This window comes from Mus pahari, chromosome 18 (assembly GCF_900095145.1).
Source record: "Mus pahari chromosome 18, PAHARI_EIJ_v1.1, whole genome shotgun sequence".
Taxonomy (NCBI): domain Eukaryota; kingdom Metazoa; phylum Chordata; class Mammalia; order Rodentia; family Muridae; genus Mus; species Mus pahari.
Window position 1 is genome coordinate 32,107,373 of NC_034607.1, and position 15,541 is coordinate 32,122,913.

At 42.4% G+C, this 15,541-nt stretch overlaps 1 protein-coding gene and 1 pseudogene across 4 annotated transcripts in view; one reads left to right on the forward strand and one right to left on the reverse strand.

The window, feature by feature from the left end:
* Positions 1-15,541, reverse strand: part of Tmem232 (transmembrane protein 232) — a 209,513-nt gene that overhangs the window by 126,016 nt on the left and 67,956 nt on the right. The window lies entirely within an intron of this gene.
* On the forward strand, positions 13,399-15,260 carry LOC110335964 (annotated as a pseudogene).

Sequence of the window (15,541 nt, forward strand, 5' to 3'; positions counted from 1 at the left end):
AATAAAAAAAAAAAAAAGGCTAAGGTTCACAACTGAAGAAAGTTGAAGACACTGGGACAAGGGAGGGGGAAGATGTGTCTCTGACTGATGGTAGAGAAAAGGGAGGCAAAGAAAAATTACAGTTTGATAACCTAAAAACAATCCCAGCATTTCAGAAGCCTGACATGTGGAGGCTCCCAAACTAGGCCATGCTATGTTCCTTGGAAAGACGAATAATAATAATAATAATAATAATAATAATAATAATAATAATAAAGAAATGAATAGAAGAGAAAGAGTAAAGATGACCAGTGTCCTGATAATTTGACACTGGGCTTTAAATAAGAGAGACAGGGAGAGAGATGAATGTGGTAGAGAGGCTGAATGTGATCTCTTGCCTGCTTGGCATTCAGATTCTCGGTGTTCCTTCCTGGATGTCCGGATGCCAGTCACACCTGCAGGAGTTCAGATCACAGATGCTGGCCGGGCCCATCAGCGAGAGGTTCTTTACAGGGTGTGTTGAGAACATTGATCCCTCCCTGAGAGGTCCTGCCCGATGTCTATCAAGTGATTAGAGGACTCTGGCTCTAACCAGGCTTCCCCTCAGGAGAACCTCACTGCATGGTTCTGGTTCCAAGTTTCTTCTCCATAATCTAGAAGTGCCCTGTTGGTCTGTTTTTATTCTGGGCTTGCCTGGTTCCGATCCCCAGAGGGTCTAGCTGCCTCCTGAGGATAGTCTTTTGTTAAAGGGGTTCTTGTTGTTGCTTCAGTGACATGCCCAGAAGAGAGGCTCTTCCTGGTGCCTCCTCCCTCTGCCAGTACAGTAAACAACTTCTGTGTCCTTCTTCCCCTTTCTCTGGTCTTTAAAATCTCTGTTAATGAACGTGTAGTATAAATTCTCTCAAGTTCTCTGTCGTGGCTCCTTCCCTCTGGTGTTGCATTTCTGCTTCCCTAGGAGGGAAATGCTCCCAGACACACTGATTCCTCAGGGATGCTGTGGTGGTTTGAATATGCTTGGCCCTGGGAGTGGCACTATTAGGAGGTGTGGCCTTGTTGTAGGAAGTGTGTCACTGTTGGGGTGAGCTTTGAGACCCTCCTCCTAGCTGCTTGAAGAGAGTTTGATCTTGGCTTCCTTTGAATAAAGATGTAGACCTCTCATCTCCTCCTGCACCTTGCCTGCCTGGAGCTGCCATGCTCCTACCTAGCTGGATGCTGCTATGCTTCCTGCCATGATGATAACGGACTGAATCTCCAAACCCGTAAGCCAGCCAATCCTTTGTAAGAGTTGCCTTGGTCATGGTGTCTGTTCGCAGCAGTAAACCCCTAACTAAGACAGATGAATTTTCTCCTGTTCTAATTTGTATTTTCCCATTTTATTTTGCTATTTCAAGCATTGATATTTAGCTGCCAGTCATCTCTTCCGATAGCTGTTCTCCAATATTCCAACTGGAAATTCTAATAGAGCATGTCTGCATCTGACTCTTCAGCTTCTGTTCTTCTGACCTCAGTGGGAGAGGTTGCTCCTAATCTTCTAGAGACTTGATGCCCCAGGGAAGAGAGGTGCTTGGGGGTGAGATGTGAGGATAAGAAGGAGTGAAGGTGTTGGGTAGGGGAGCACTTTCTCAGAGGCAAAGGGGAGGAGGGATTGGGTAAAGAATTATGGGATGGGGGGACCAGGAAAGGGGGCAACATTTGGAATGTAAATAAACAAAATAATTTAATTTTAAAAATGCCTTCATACTTGGGGGCCATTGAGATGGGTCAATGGGTAAAGGTACTTGTTGCCTACACAGATGTGGCGATTTTTGAGCCCAGGAACTCATACGGTGAAAGGAGAGAACCAACTCCCCCAAGTTGTTCTCTAACCTCCATTTGTGCAAGCATCTCTCTCTCTCTCTCTCTCTCTCTCTCTCTCTCTCTCTCTCTCACACACACACACACACACACACACACACACACACAGACACACACACAATAGATGATAGATAGATAGATGGATAGATAGATAGATATGAAAGAAAGAAGGAAGGAAAGAAAGAAACAAAGGAAGAAAGAAGTATTTTGAGTGACTCTGTTTACTTGGTATAGGTAATCTTTGATTTGGAAATGTGGTTCCTCACAGGTATCCTGAGCCACATAACATCAGTTCAACCTCTGGGAATGCCATTCAGCAAGCCATCTGTCTGAGATTCGCAGTAAAAACTATGAATAATAAATCATGGGAAACCTCCCATAGCGGAGTATACCCTCTGTACCTTATCACTCACTGTTACCAGTAGGAAATGCTGTCTGCACAACCCACTGGGAGAAGACAGGAGGGTGTGGGTGGGCTTGCTTTTTTAATCTGCTTTAAGCATCGGTTTTGGGGGGTTTTACCCCCTTGGCTGGTTTTAAATTGTGTCCTTTCACAGTTGTAAATCATAGTAAAGGAGAAGTGAGTTTGTTAATTATGTGAGTCCTTTAACAAACTAAGACAAGAGCTGTCTCAGGGATCCCCAAATTCACAGTGGGTGTCAAAAAATTCTGAGACCCTTCCCCCAACCACGGAGCTTGCAGCTGCTGTCAAGAGTTGAGATGTTCCTGGGGCCTCCCAAGCTTCAGTGCAGATAACAAGAGAGAAGGACAAGAGCTTGAGAATGAAGGTTGCATTTTGGTTGTGTCATAGAACTGCTCCTTGGAACATTATTCAACTGTAAAAATGATATTAGACAGACAAAGACATTTACATATAAGTAGTACCTAAAGTTATTTTGTATATATAACCACAATTGATTCCTGTTGCACATATTAAGCAAGTGGGCAACAGAATAAACTGAAGAGAACCATTCTTAGAAATAAGCTCCCAGTTTTTTGCAGGGACCAGAGAATGGTGGCCAGAGAATGAAAGTTAGCAGATTCTTTCCTTAGAATGTGATAGTTGACTGAAAGAAGATGCCAAGTAGGGTGCCAAGATGTTTGTGAATAACTAAGTTGGTGGAACTTGCCTTACTTAAATTTCATGATCTTCTCCAACTGTAAATGATGGAGATCTGTTCGTTATAAATAATTATTTCCTGGAGCTATAGCTGAAAAGGACAAACGTGGTTTGTTCGTTCTTCATCCGGACCAACCATGATGCTTATAAATATACTTAAAATGCTAGAGTGATTCCTTGATTTCTTTCCAGTTTCACTAAGCCAAATGTGTACTACCATGAGGTACAGGTTATGACAACGGAGGCAGGCAATTTTCACAAGTGTTTATATCCCAAAGCAAAACAAGGAATAAGAAGGAGAAGACTTTTAAAGACAACCTTGGGAAGTAAAGCAGTATAATAAAGATGTGATGTTTGCAGGTGTGCTACAGAAAACAACAACAGAAAAGGTCTTTCATGACCTGAGTTCGAGTCCCCCCAGCCCACGTGAAGAAGCTGGCTGTGGCAGCACAGCCTGTCACACCAGCACTGAGGACAGCAAAGTCACTGGGATTCACCAGCCAGACTGAACTCCAGGTTCAGAAAGAAACATTGTCTCAGAAACTAAACAAGTGGTCAGGAAAATCACCCAGTGTCACCCTTTGGTCCTGCATACATATGTTTACGTGTCCACACTTCCTAGGATTCAGAACCCAATGACAGAGCGATGCTCATCTTGAGTTTCAGGCATTCAAACTTTCTGACACCAAGTCACCTACATCTGTCTTTGCTACGCATTTCCTCTCCCATTCTCACGTACGTCTCTCACCAGCTGTCTTATTTTAATTCTTTCTGGTCAGCAGCTACTTTGGGATATGGTTTGAAAACAAAGCAGTGACATCCGGAACCAGGGCACAGTGGGAACACCTGGGTCCTCCTCCCACTACAGAGATACATCAGTGTGCCCAGAGAGAAACGCAAACACTAGGAAAAAGCCTTCTGCGCAGCAGAGATGAAAAAACAGAAACCAAGTGGGAATTGCACCACACCAGCACCAGTAGGAAGGCTCGAATCATCCACATCATAGCCTCCCCCCTCCCCCCGAGCACAGCATGATAAAACTGGAACAGAGGAGTCAGCCAAAGCATCCCCAGCCTGAAGATGGAAATGGACATCTAGGGGGCTGGAGCAATGGCTCAGTGGTTAAGAGCACTGACTGCTCTTCTGGAGGTCCTGAGTTCAATTCCCAGCAACCACATGGTGGTTCACAACCATCTGTAAAGGGATCCAATGCCTTCTTCTGGTGTGTCTGAAGACAGCTACAGTGTACTCATATACCTAAAATGAATAAATCTTTTTTAAAAAGAGAGAGAAAGAGAAGAAAAAAGAAATGGACATCTAAATTAGGACACCCACAGGATTCAAAAGTTTATACAAAGAAGCCCACATCATGACACACAACATTTAAATTCAGAAAACAACAAGAGAACAACTCCTTGTCATATACAAGGTAAGTCCAGGAGACTAGTGAGTGGGTACCAGGAGACTAGTGAGCAGGTACCAGGAGACTAGTGAGTACCAGGAGACTAGTGAGTGAGTCCAGGAGAGTAGTGAGAGTCCAGGAGACTAGTGAGTGAGTCCAGGAGACTAGTGAGTGAGTCCAGGAGCCTAGTGAGTAAGTATCAAGAGACTAGTGAGTGGTACCAGGAGACTAGTGAGTGGGTCCAGGAGAGTAGTGAGTGAGTCCAGGAGACTAGTGAGCAGGTACCAGGAGACTAGTGAGTGAGTCCAGGAGAGTAGTGAGTGTGTACCAAGAGACCAGAAGCAGAGTTTTCAGATACTTTCCTGGGGAGAAGGAAGTATGGTGTGATATTCAAAGTGCTGGAAAATAATTCATTAGTAAAAGTAGTACTGCATCTGCACACTAGACACCAAAAGTGATAAACGGAGGGCTAGAAATGGATTCCATAGGTAAAAACAATTGCTTCTCTTCCAGAGAACCTGAACCTGGTTCCCAGCAACCACAGAGAGCCTCACAACCATCTATCTGTATGTAACTCTAGTGCTTATATGCATGGCATGCCCACTCGGGATTTTAAAATAATAAAAATAATTTTTAAATGAGAGACTCTGCCACACAAAATGTGCAGAATCCAACGGCCTTATAAGGGACACAAATGGGATTTTCTGAACTAGAAGCAACTGAGGAAAGCAACATTATAATCAGAAAGAATACAAGATGTGCTTTCTACAAGAGTCTCATTTTATTTTTAAGGATACTCACAGCCTGGGTAGTGGTTTGCATGAAAAATGTCCACCAGACTCTCGGGCATTTGAACACTTGATCCCCGGTTCATGGTGCTGTTTGGGTAGATTTAGGAGCTGGTGGCTTTGCTGGAGGAAGTTGTCACTGGGAATGGGTTGGGGGTTTCAAAAGCCACACACCATTCCCAGTTGGCTCTCTGCTGTCTGAGATCAAGGTGTGTGCTCTCAGCTTGCTGCTCCAGGTGGCATGCCTGCCTGCTGCTATACTTCCCCACCCCCACCCCCACCCTGAGAGTGAGGAACTCTGACCCCTCTGGAACTGTTAACCCCAGATAAACTCTTCTATAAGCTGCCACAGTGGTGGTGGCATTTTGTCGCAATAGAGAAGTAACTGATACAGGCTGAAAATAAAGATAAGCAGGCCTGTATGTAGCAATGAGAGGCAAGCTAGGAGAGTGCCTCTACTAAAGAGAAGGGGGTGGCAGGGCACAGGTGGTATGGAGGAGGAAGTGGAAAAAAGGGGAAGGTTTTATCTGGAAAGAGGGTGGCTAATACAGAAGGAGAAGAAGAGAGAGACATAAATAACAGATATTTGGAAAATCTATAGGGAAACATTTTATGAACTTCCTTAAAAATATGCAGTATGTATAGTGTGGTATGTGTGTCTGTGTGTGTATGTATGTCTGTGTCTGTGTGTGTATGTATGTCTGTATCTATGTGTGTGTGCCTGTGTGTGTGTTTGTGTGTGTCTGTGTGTATCTGTGTGTGTGTCTGTGTGTACCTGTCTGTGTCTGTGTGTATCTATGTGTGTATGTCTGTGTGTGTGTATCTGTGAGTGTGTCCGTGTGTGTCTGTGTGTACCTGTCTGTGTCTGTGTGTATCTATGTGTGTATGACTGTGTGTGTGTGTCTGTGTGTACCTGTGTATCTGTGAGTGTGTCTATGTGTGTCTGTGTGTACCTGTCAGTGTCTGTGTGTGTCTATGTGTGTGTGTGTGTGTGTGTGTGTGTGTTTAACGTGGAGCTATGACACAGAGTGTAATAATACTTCCCTCAAGATTGATAGACTGCCCAAGAAATACCCAGTGCCAAGCATGAGAAATAACCTCTGGAGTTGGTCAGGAGAGCCTAAGAGTCTTCCAAAACAATACAGACTGCTGCTGTTGCCCTTGGCTGCCTCCCCAGTGTTAAAAGAGACCCCACCCCTTGATCACATAACTCAGAGGTATTGAGCTTGAACTGACCTGGAAGTCTCCTGCCTGACAACGAGCTCCCACAGTATGCTAAGGTGCTATGCAAGTTGCCCAAGGGGACAAGCAAAGGATAGTCCCACCTAGCTGTGAAGCCTATACACAATGGTGACCAGCCCATCGAGACATCCCAGATGGTGCAATAAGACTCCCTTGGGGGGGGGGGGGGAGAAGGTGGGGATAACCAGCAGCTGATTAATTAGACTTAAGGCCTGCTCATTAGATGGGAATTCATGCCTGATACAATGGTTCTAGCCAATTCTTAGTGGCTGGAGGGGGTCACAGACCCTAGGTGAGAGCTTACTACTGCCGCTTTCCTGAGATGTAATTTCTAATTATTTTGTTTTTATTATATGCACTAGATAAGGGTAGCTCTCACCGCTCATCAAAGAAGCTTCTTTCTACAAAAGTCCACAACTGATCACAAAGCAGAGAGTGAGTGACCATCATCAAGTGACTATCCCAACGAATAAATCTACTACTGTGAAAGCCCTACACTTAAGAGAGAGAAAACTGTGGATGGCAGTGTGGGATGGAGGGCAAAGGTCATAAGAGCCAGAAGACAGGGACATCTGCTGACTGGACTGAGAAGTCACACCCACAGAATCTCAATGATGTGGTTGCCTAGACAACACCAGTTGAAAAGCCAGCATGGGTGGCCCCACCCCTAGAAGAAGAGTATAGGCCATCATTGGCTGCTGGGAGAGAGAAACCATTTCATCCAGGGATTAGGTTATCAAGTCCCACATGGTCAGCATTAACCATATGTACATGTGAAAAACACTAAATGAACTCCGTGTAGGTTGTGTGTGTGTGCGTATGTACACATGTATATATGTAACAATAAATAAAGAAGGTAAAATCATGAGTTTGAGAGGGAAAAGGGGCTATGGAAGGAATTGAAAAGATGGGAAGAATCAATATTATACAAATACAGTACCCATATCTAAAATTCTCAAAAAGTAATTTAAATAAAATAAAAACAGAAAATGTATATAAAATAAAGATTCCTTTTTATTTTTAAAAACTATGTATATGTGTGGGGGTGGGGTGGGGGTGGGATATTAATGTGAATATGGGTACCCACAGAAGCTAGAGGACCCCTAGAGATGGAGTCACAGGCAGATCTGAATATCTAACCTGGGTGCTGGGAACTGAACTTGTGTTCTCTGCAAGAGCAATCTCCCAGCTTCCTGTTCAGCTTCCATTGCTTTTGTTATTAGAAGGAGCAGTTCAAAATCAGACAGCAACAAGAATGAACAGGCTTAAGCAACAGTGGAGACTAAATAGGCCCAACAGACATGGACTGGATGTGTAAATTAAGTGCAATCTTAGAGAACAACTAGGTTATATGAGGAATCAAAAGAGAGACTGGATGCTATCCTAAGACCAAAAAGAAAAAAAAAAAAAAAAAAAAACATGCTGAACTTCAGAACGATGCCACAGCCCTACAGAAAGGGACATTTATTGTGATATATATTCTCAAATGTTTTTACAACCAAAGAAACAGAAAGAGACAAACTAAACCCAAATCTAGCAGAAAGCAGCAAATAATTTAAGTAGAAATAAGGGAATAGAAATTTTTTTAAAGCTAAGAGTTTTTTTTTAATAATGGACAAAACTAAACCAATTCTAATTTAACTACACCAATAACAAGAAACAGATAAAATTATAGTGATAGCATAACCTATGTAAAACACAGAAAGGACAGTGAAGCTGCTATTAAAAACTGTAAGGTACTGTAGTTACACAGCCCAATATGAATACATGTTTCTGGAAATATGTAATCTATCAAAGAACTAGTTATAAATAAAGAGAATGTAGATACACCTGTAAGTAGTTAAAACTGTTAAACCAGTAGCCAAAACTTTCATACCTAGTACAAGGCCAAAGCCAGATGATTTCGGTAATAAATTCTATCATGTACTCAGAGAAGAGGTCAAAATACCCAGGATGGTTGACTATGGGGATGAACAACCCCAACTCCTACATCTGCAACACAATTCCTGCGCAGGCTCGGGAACATCACAGGAGATGAGGCAGGAAGATTGTGAGAACCAGCGGACCAGAAGTCTGTGAGACTGTCTCCTAGAAATGACAGGGAGCTGTGCCCACGAACTGTAACCATAACAGTATGGCTGCCTAATCAAGGCCAGAGCACGACACCACCACCAGACGGGCTAATGTGGAGGGGGAGGGCTATACTTCTAGACAAAGGACAATAAGCAACTAAGGGATACTGAGAGAGGAAGCACTGGCCTTCCCCAGGAGTGAGCCCCGTAATTTCATGTATATATGAGCAACACTAAATGGACTCAGCAGGGATTACTTATGTAGAGGGTGTGTGCATGTGTGCATGCATGTATGCGCAAGTGTGCCTTGTGTGCCCACGTGCGCATGCGTGCTGGCGCATACGTGCATGTGTAACACTAGCCATAAAAAGGAGGTCATGAACTTGAGAGGAATTAAGGAAAGGGATGCAGGAAAGAGAACATGGAAAGGATTGGAGGGAGAGGGGAAGTTGGGTGGGGGGATTAAAATACTACAGTGAAAATTAAAGGCAACGGCATCGTTTCCCAAACTTTTCTAAATGGAAAAACTACAGGATGACGGAGCACTTTCGAACTCATTTTATGAGACAAAATATGATACCACAAAAGATAAATTATTTATCAATATCCTGATAAACTAGGATGTAAAATTCAACAAAACACGCTAGTGTGTGAGACAGGTTTTCATTTACCGTACCAAGTGTCTGAGCCGAACAACTTAACGGGAGGGATCAGTTACTCCATTCTGGTTCGTGGTTTCAGAAGCTCCGTCTGTGGTGATGGGAGCCTGTGGCAGAGGAGGTTTCCTTCCTGTGGCTCCCAGGAACAGAGCAGGTGGGTGACTACGACCCAGGCAATCTTCAAGGGCCCCCAGCACCGCATTTCCTCCAGCTGAGCCCCACCTCCCAAAATGTGTCCACTACCTGGGACCAGCCATTCCATCACAGCCCTGCGGGGACCATATTCAAACTGTAACAACTAGCAAACTAAATTTAATAATGCATTTAAAAGATCACACAAACTGTGAGCAGAAAACAAAATTAAAAAAAAAAAAAAATTGATCCCTGGGATGATAAGCACAGTTCTATGAGGTAAGTCATCTCACATTTTCACATTAAAGCAATGAAGGACAAACTGCCATGTGGTGATAATAATTTAAATTGATGTCTGGCTGTTCTCAATTAAAAGCAACAGACAGGGCATTTAAAAATAAGCAAAATAACAAGTTCACTTTATAGTTATGAGAGATGATAGCCGTCGCTCTGTACCTGTGACCGTGAAGCGACAAACCTGAAAGAGATAAGCAAAGATACCGGCAACAAAACCAAGCTTGTTTAAGACATTGTTAAAGAAAATAATGGGAAAACACGCCTGCAAACCATCTTATGCTATTGTTAGTCTCCAAAGTACACAAGGACGTTATAAACCACAAAAGGACTGGCAAGGTGGCCCAGAGAGGTCCTCTGCATGCGTCTGAGGACCTGAGACACCCACGATATTGTCCTCTGACCCTCACATTGATGGTGTGACATGTGGACCCCCACACCATACGTGTGCACACTAATAAGGAATAGAACTTAAAAGTGACTGCAGCCTAGCAACTATGTAGGAGGACTTCGAGGGAAGGGAGGGAAGAGAGAAATACATTGCAGTTTCAAAAATTAAAGAGAGCATACTGTGAAGAGAGATGCTGAGATACTGATTTTAGATAGGCAGATGTCTGGTTATATTTTTTAAAGAACATCAAGTTTTCTCTACTGGGGATATGTGTCCTTTGTGAGAAAGCAGTGAATCTCCATAGTCAGGTTGTCACATAGTCATATTCGCTTCTCTCTCAGCCACCAAGATGAAAATCCACAGGGCAGCCTAGCGGGTGATATATGCCTACAATCCCAGCACTCACCCAGGGGGATGTAGGGGGAGGATCAAGACTTTAAAACTCCCTAGTGAGCTCCAGGCAAGGTGTGGCTACATGATGAGACCTTATCTCAAAGAGGCGAACAAACAAAATCAGGATATAAATTTCCCCAGACCTTCTAGGCAAATAAAACAGTGATCACCTTGCTCCCACCGAAAGGACCAAAGGGCTTGAAGAGTCAGTTCTTTAAAGGAGACATACAAATAGCCAAAGAAAGACGCGGGAAGGCTACGGATGTGATTGAGGCTAGGGAGAACCTGCGGTTCTTTTATGGCTTTGTCGAGGTGATATGGTGCAGGCACTATGGAAAGCTGTAAGCAAGGTCTTCGAAAACTTCAAGGCAAACCGCTGCCTGGCCCAGCTCTGCTGCTTTGGAGGATTCATCCAAAGGAACTAAAGTTAAGATCTGAAAGCATATTAGTGCGCCTGTGCTCGTGAGACCTGTTGTGGACACCAGCATATGTGAATCTTGATGATATGGTGGCAAGTGAATCAAGCCAGTCAGAGGGGAAATACTACAGTTATACCCATGTTAGGTAATAGAAATGGTACTGGCTCTGGAGACATCAAAACTATGCACAGATGGTTGTCCTATCTCTGGACAAGGATGACGTGCAAATTCCTGAAGTGGTCATCTATGTCATACATGCATTATAGACATGTAAAGGAAATGCATATATTTATGCATGTACATATATGTACATATGTATGTATATATGTATATATACATATATATGTAAAATTTGGACAGGAAATCTGAACCTCCTCTCTATTCTTTTCTGATATATTGTTATGAAGTTACATGTTAGAATCTACTTTAGCTCTCTAAATGCTTGAAATACTGTATTTTTTCTAATTCGTTACTATTTTTATATTTTATTTATATTTTATATATATGCTTATTCATTTTATACATGTTTATATTCTTCACATATGTTTAGATATGTAATACATATTTATATATTTTCATGTGTGTACATATATATTATATATACAAATGTTATATACATGAAGGAGAAATGAGGGTGATTTGAAGGGAAGAGGAGGATGGTGGTCAGGGGAGAGGACAAAGTGAGGTGTGCAATGAGTATCATGGAGCTATGGTGACATTTATGGATGGAAATGTCATGGAACCATTTCATCTGTCAATTTTAAAAAAGGAAAGGAACAGCAAGGACAAATAGTTAAACTCTGAATGACAGTGCAAGGTGGTAGGTGCAAGAGGTGATGGAGTCACAGACTCACAAGTCCTGAGATCTGTTTGAGAACAGCATTCCTAAAATATTCAATAATTTATAAAGAATACAATGTACAGTAAAGGACAGATGTCCGAAATGTGGTGATGTGGCATTATGTATGTATGTTTGCACTGAAAAAGACTATGAAATTGGGAATTTCTCTACCTGAACATTACCAAGTTTCTCTTGGCATTTTTGTTGTGTTTTTTTGTTTGTTGTTTGTTTGTTTGTTTGTTTGGGGTTTTTTGGATTCAGATTTCACTGCATAGCCCTGGCTGTCCTAGAATTCACTCTGTAGACCAGGTTTGTCTTGAACTCACAGAAATGCCCCTGCCTTTGTCTCTGCCTCTTTGACTCTTTGCCTCTCTGCCTCTCTGCCTCTCTGCTTCCTGAGTGCTAGAATTAAACTTGTGTGTCAGTACCACCACCACGCAGCAACCAGAAGACTCTGATAGACAGAAGGTATAGAGAGAAGATGAAACTTCTAGGCCAGATAAAATACAAGAATAAACCATTCCCAAACACACTGGTGACCTTAATTCTGACATATGTAACATAGACCTTCCAAGCACATAATGAGTAACTTTTTAACTAATGCACACATATCAACTCCTTAATTAATTTGGACAGAAAGTTTAAACCTTTCTCCTTTCTTTGCTGATATACTAAGGAGCGACAGGTTAGACTGTATTTAAGTACTTTAGAAACAATGTATTATTTTTACGTCATTGCTCTTTCCCCTCTGTGTTGGACTCCAGATAATTGAACTAAATGAAATACTTTCAATTGTGCTACAAAATGTTAATTCGTTAGGTTGATGAAATCTTTGTGTAAGTAAAGTACATGAGATTTTCAATTTGTTGTTTCACCCTATAGCAGTGGCTCTCACCCTTCCTAATTCTGTGACCCTTTAATACAGTTCCTCATGATGTGACCCCAACTGTAAAATTACTTTCCTTGCTCCTTCGGAACTGTAATTTTGCTTCGGAACGTGTATTTTACGAGTCATAATGTAAATATCTGAGTTTTTCAACGGTCTTAGGTGACCCCTGTGAAAAGGTCATTTCACCCCCAAAGGGGTCATGACCCCAGGTTGAGATCCACTGCCCTCTAGTAACCACACCAGGTAGAATGAGAGCAAAAGAACAGGGATGCTTTTGTTTAAAGGTGAACAGAGATGGCTAAGAAAGACAACGAACTTCCTGGGGAAAGTAGCAATATTTTTGAACTCTAAAAATAACCCTTTGCCTAGTTAGTTTGGATTTCATGAAAATCTTAAAATAAATTTAGAGGGACAGTTTCGACTTTAAGACTATAACCATTGTCTGCAAACTTCACAGACTACATCTCACCGAAGCAGTGCTGATAGAGACGGGAAAGCCTGCCCTATGTTTGCTGAGCACAACACAGTCACACGGGGCCACAGAATTTAGCTGTTAATTTAGCCTTGGAGATGGAACCACAAATGGCTGGGGAGTCTTTTCTTCCATTACTACTCCCACTTACTGTCGCCCACTCTGAACCGAAAACACTCCCTTCTGCCTCTCCTGCCGTCTTCAGAACTCTCTGCCAGCTCGAGCCTGCAATGAGTGGAGAAAGAGAGAGAACGCCATAATGGTTCCTCCTGAGCTGCCTGGCGGCTCTGGGGTCCCAGGCCAAGGATGTTTTCCTGGCCTGTGAAGTTGTTCCAGGACTACGAGACCCACACTGAAGCTCTCGTGTAAGAAAACACAGAGCACCTGCTGCAACCCGGAGGGTAGCCAACCCGTCACTGGATGCTGTACTTCCTCAGAGAGGTTTACAAGGATGGGGAAGATGTTTAATGCTCCAAAACCTGACTTACAGGTCAGACTATAACGCACAGCTTCATCTTAAAAAGAGGGTGAGATGAGAAAAAGGGATGGCACACAAGTTAGCATTTGCTCTTGGTCCAGTAATAGCCATCAAGCTTTAAAAAAAAAACTATGAGTGCTAAAACTGCTAATGACTTTCTTTTATTATCCTCTCTACTCTAAAATATGTACACATTTTCCAGCCTTCATTTTTTTTATGTTTTATGGAGTCTTTCCTTATCAGACATGAAGATACTGTATATTTTCTTCTAGTTATTGAATGAACTATTCCATGGGGAATTTTGAATTTATTACATTGAGTTATGATGTGTGATGGTTAAATTTTTAAATGTCAAATGGATAATTAATTACACAAATTCAATTTATTGACAATTCTTTTCTCCCCTGGTTGAGTGCTACATGTATAAAAATGTCACCATGGACAGCATATAAACATCTTTGTGGCACGTTATGCGTGTAATTCAGTATACATGCTTGTACATGTATGTGAGCATGTGTAGGGAAGTATACTGCTTTGAAACAAAATGTCTGCCAGCTCCAAAATATTCTTAATATGAGTGAAATAGAGAGTCAAGGCCATGCTGTTTAGTAATGTTTGCCTCACAGATAACCACAATAATACAATAGCAAAACAGTTATTTTCTGGGACAGACTTTTCATAAAATATTAGCCATAAGCCACACACACAGGCAGGTCAAGTTTAGGTCACTGCACGGAGACTAAGGCCCAGATGTACTGACTCTAGTTAAATATGTAAAAATTGAGTAAAATGTAACATTCTCGCTGGAGCTCTGTGCTTGGGCCACTGAGTGGTACTTCTTTAAAAGCAAGAAAACTGGAAGGAAGCCGGGCATGGTGGCGCACTCCTTTAATCCCAGCGCTCAGGAGGCAGAGGCAGGTGGATTTCTGAGTTCGAGGCCAGCCTGGTCTACAAATTGAGTTCCAGGACAGCCAGGGCTAAACAGAGAAACCCTGTCTTGAAAAACCAAAAAAAAAAAAAAAACTGGAAGGAAATAAAAATGACACCACAAACTAAGAAAACTAGAATATTATAAAGCTAGAAAAAAACGGAAAGGTGGTATTTGATGAATATAATAAGAATAATCAGTATCTAAACAATGATGTGTTTTAAATGAAAACAGAAGTTATCAACATAAAAAGGCTTTGTGGCCGCCCAGAGACCGCCGAGCCAGCAACACCTGAGCTCGTCACTGCGCCCCCATGGCAGTCGCGAGGACCATAATACTTCCACAGAGAATGCAGATGGGTCCAACCACGACCCCCGGTTCGAGCCAATAGTGTCTCTTCCTGAGCAAGAAATTAAAACGCTGGAGGGAGATGAATAGGAACTTTTTAAGATGCGTGCAAAGCTGTTCCGGTTTGCTTCGGAGAATGACCTTCCAGAACGGAAGGAGCGAGGCACTGGAGATTTCAGGTTTCTGAAGCCCAAGGAGAAAGGGACCATCTGCCTTCTCATGGGGGGTTTGGGGGCGAGGGACAAAAACCTTGAAGATATGCGCCAACCGCTATATCACACTAATGATGGAGCTGAAGCCGAATGCTGGCAGTGACGGAGCCTGGGTCTGGAATACCCAAGCCGACTTTGCTGACTTTGCTGATGAGTGCCCCAAGCCTGAGCAGCTCACCAAATAAAAGAATGCAGGAAAGAAATTGAAGAGAGAGAAAAAGAAAGGACCAGGCAAAAATGATAACACCGCTGAAAAGGTAGCCGAGAAGCTGGAAGCCCTTTCAGTGAGGGAGGCCAGAAATGAGGCTGAAGAGAAGTCTGAGGAGAAGCAATGAATCACTCTGTCTTTTTCCTTTTCTTTTTAAAAATTTGCCCTACCCTTTAAGGTTTGTTTTTATTCTGTTTTGTTTTTACAAGGGACTTTATAAAGAACTGAATTCCAACCTTCAAAAAAAAAAGGCTTTGTAATTATTAAATTATATACACACACATATAGAGTATGTGAATAAGATAAAATAACATTGTTTTGGTTTTAATTAAAACGGCCCCATAGGCTCCCATATTTGAATGCTTAGTCACCAGGGAGTAGAACTGTTTGACAGGATCACAAGGATTAGGAACGATGTCA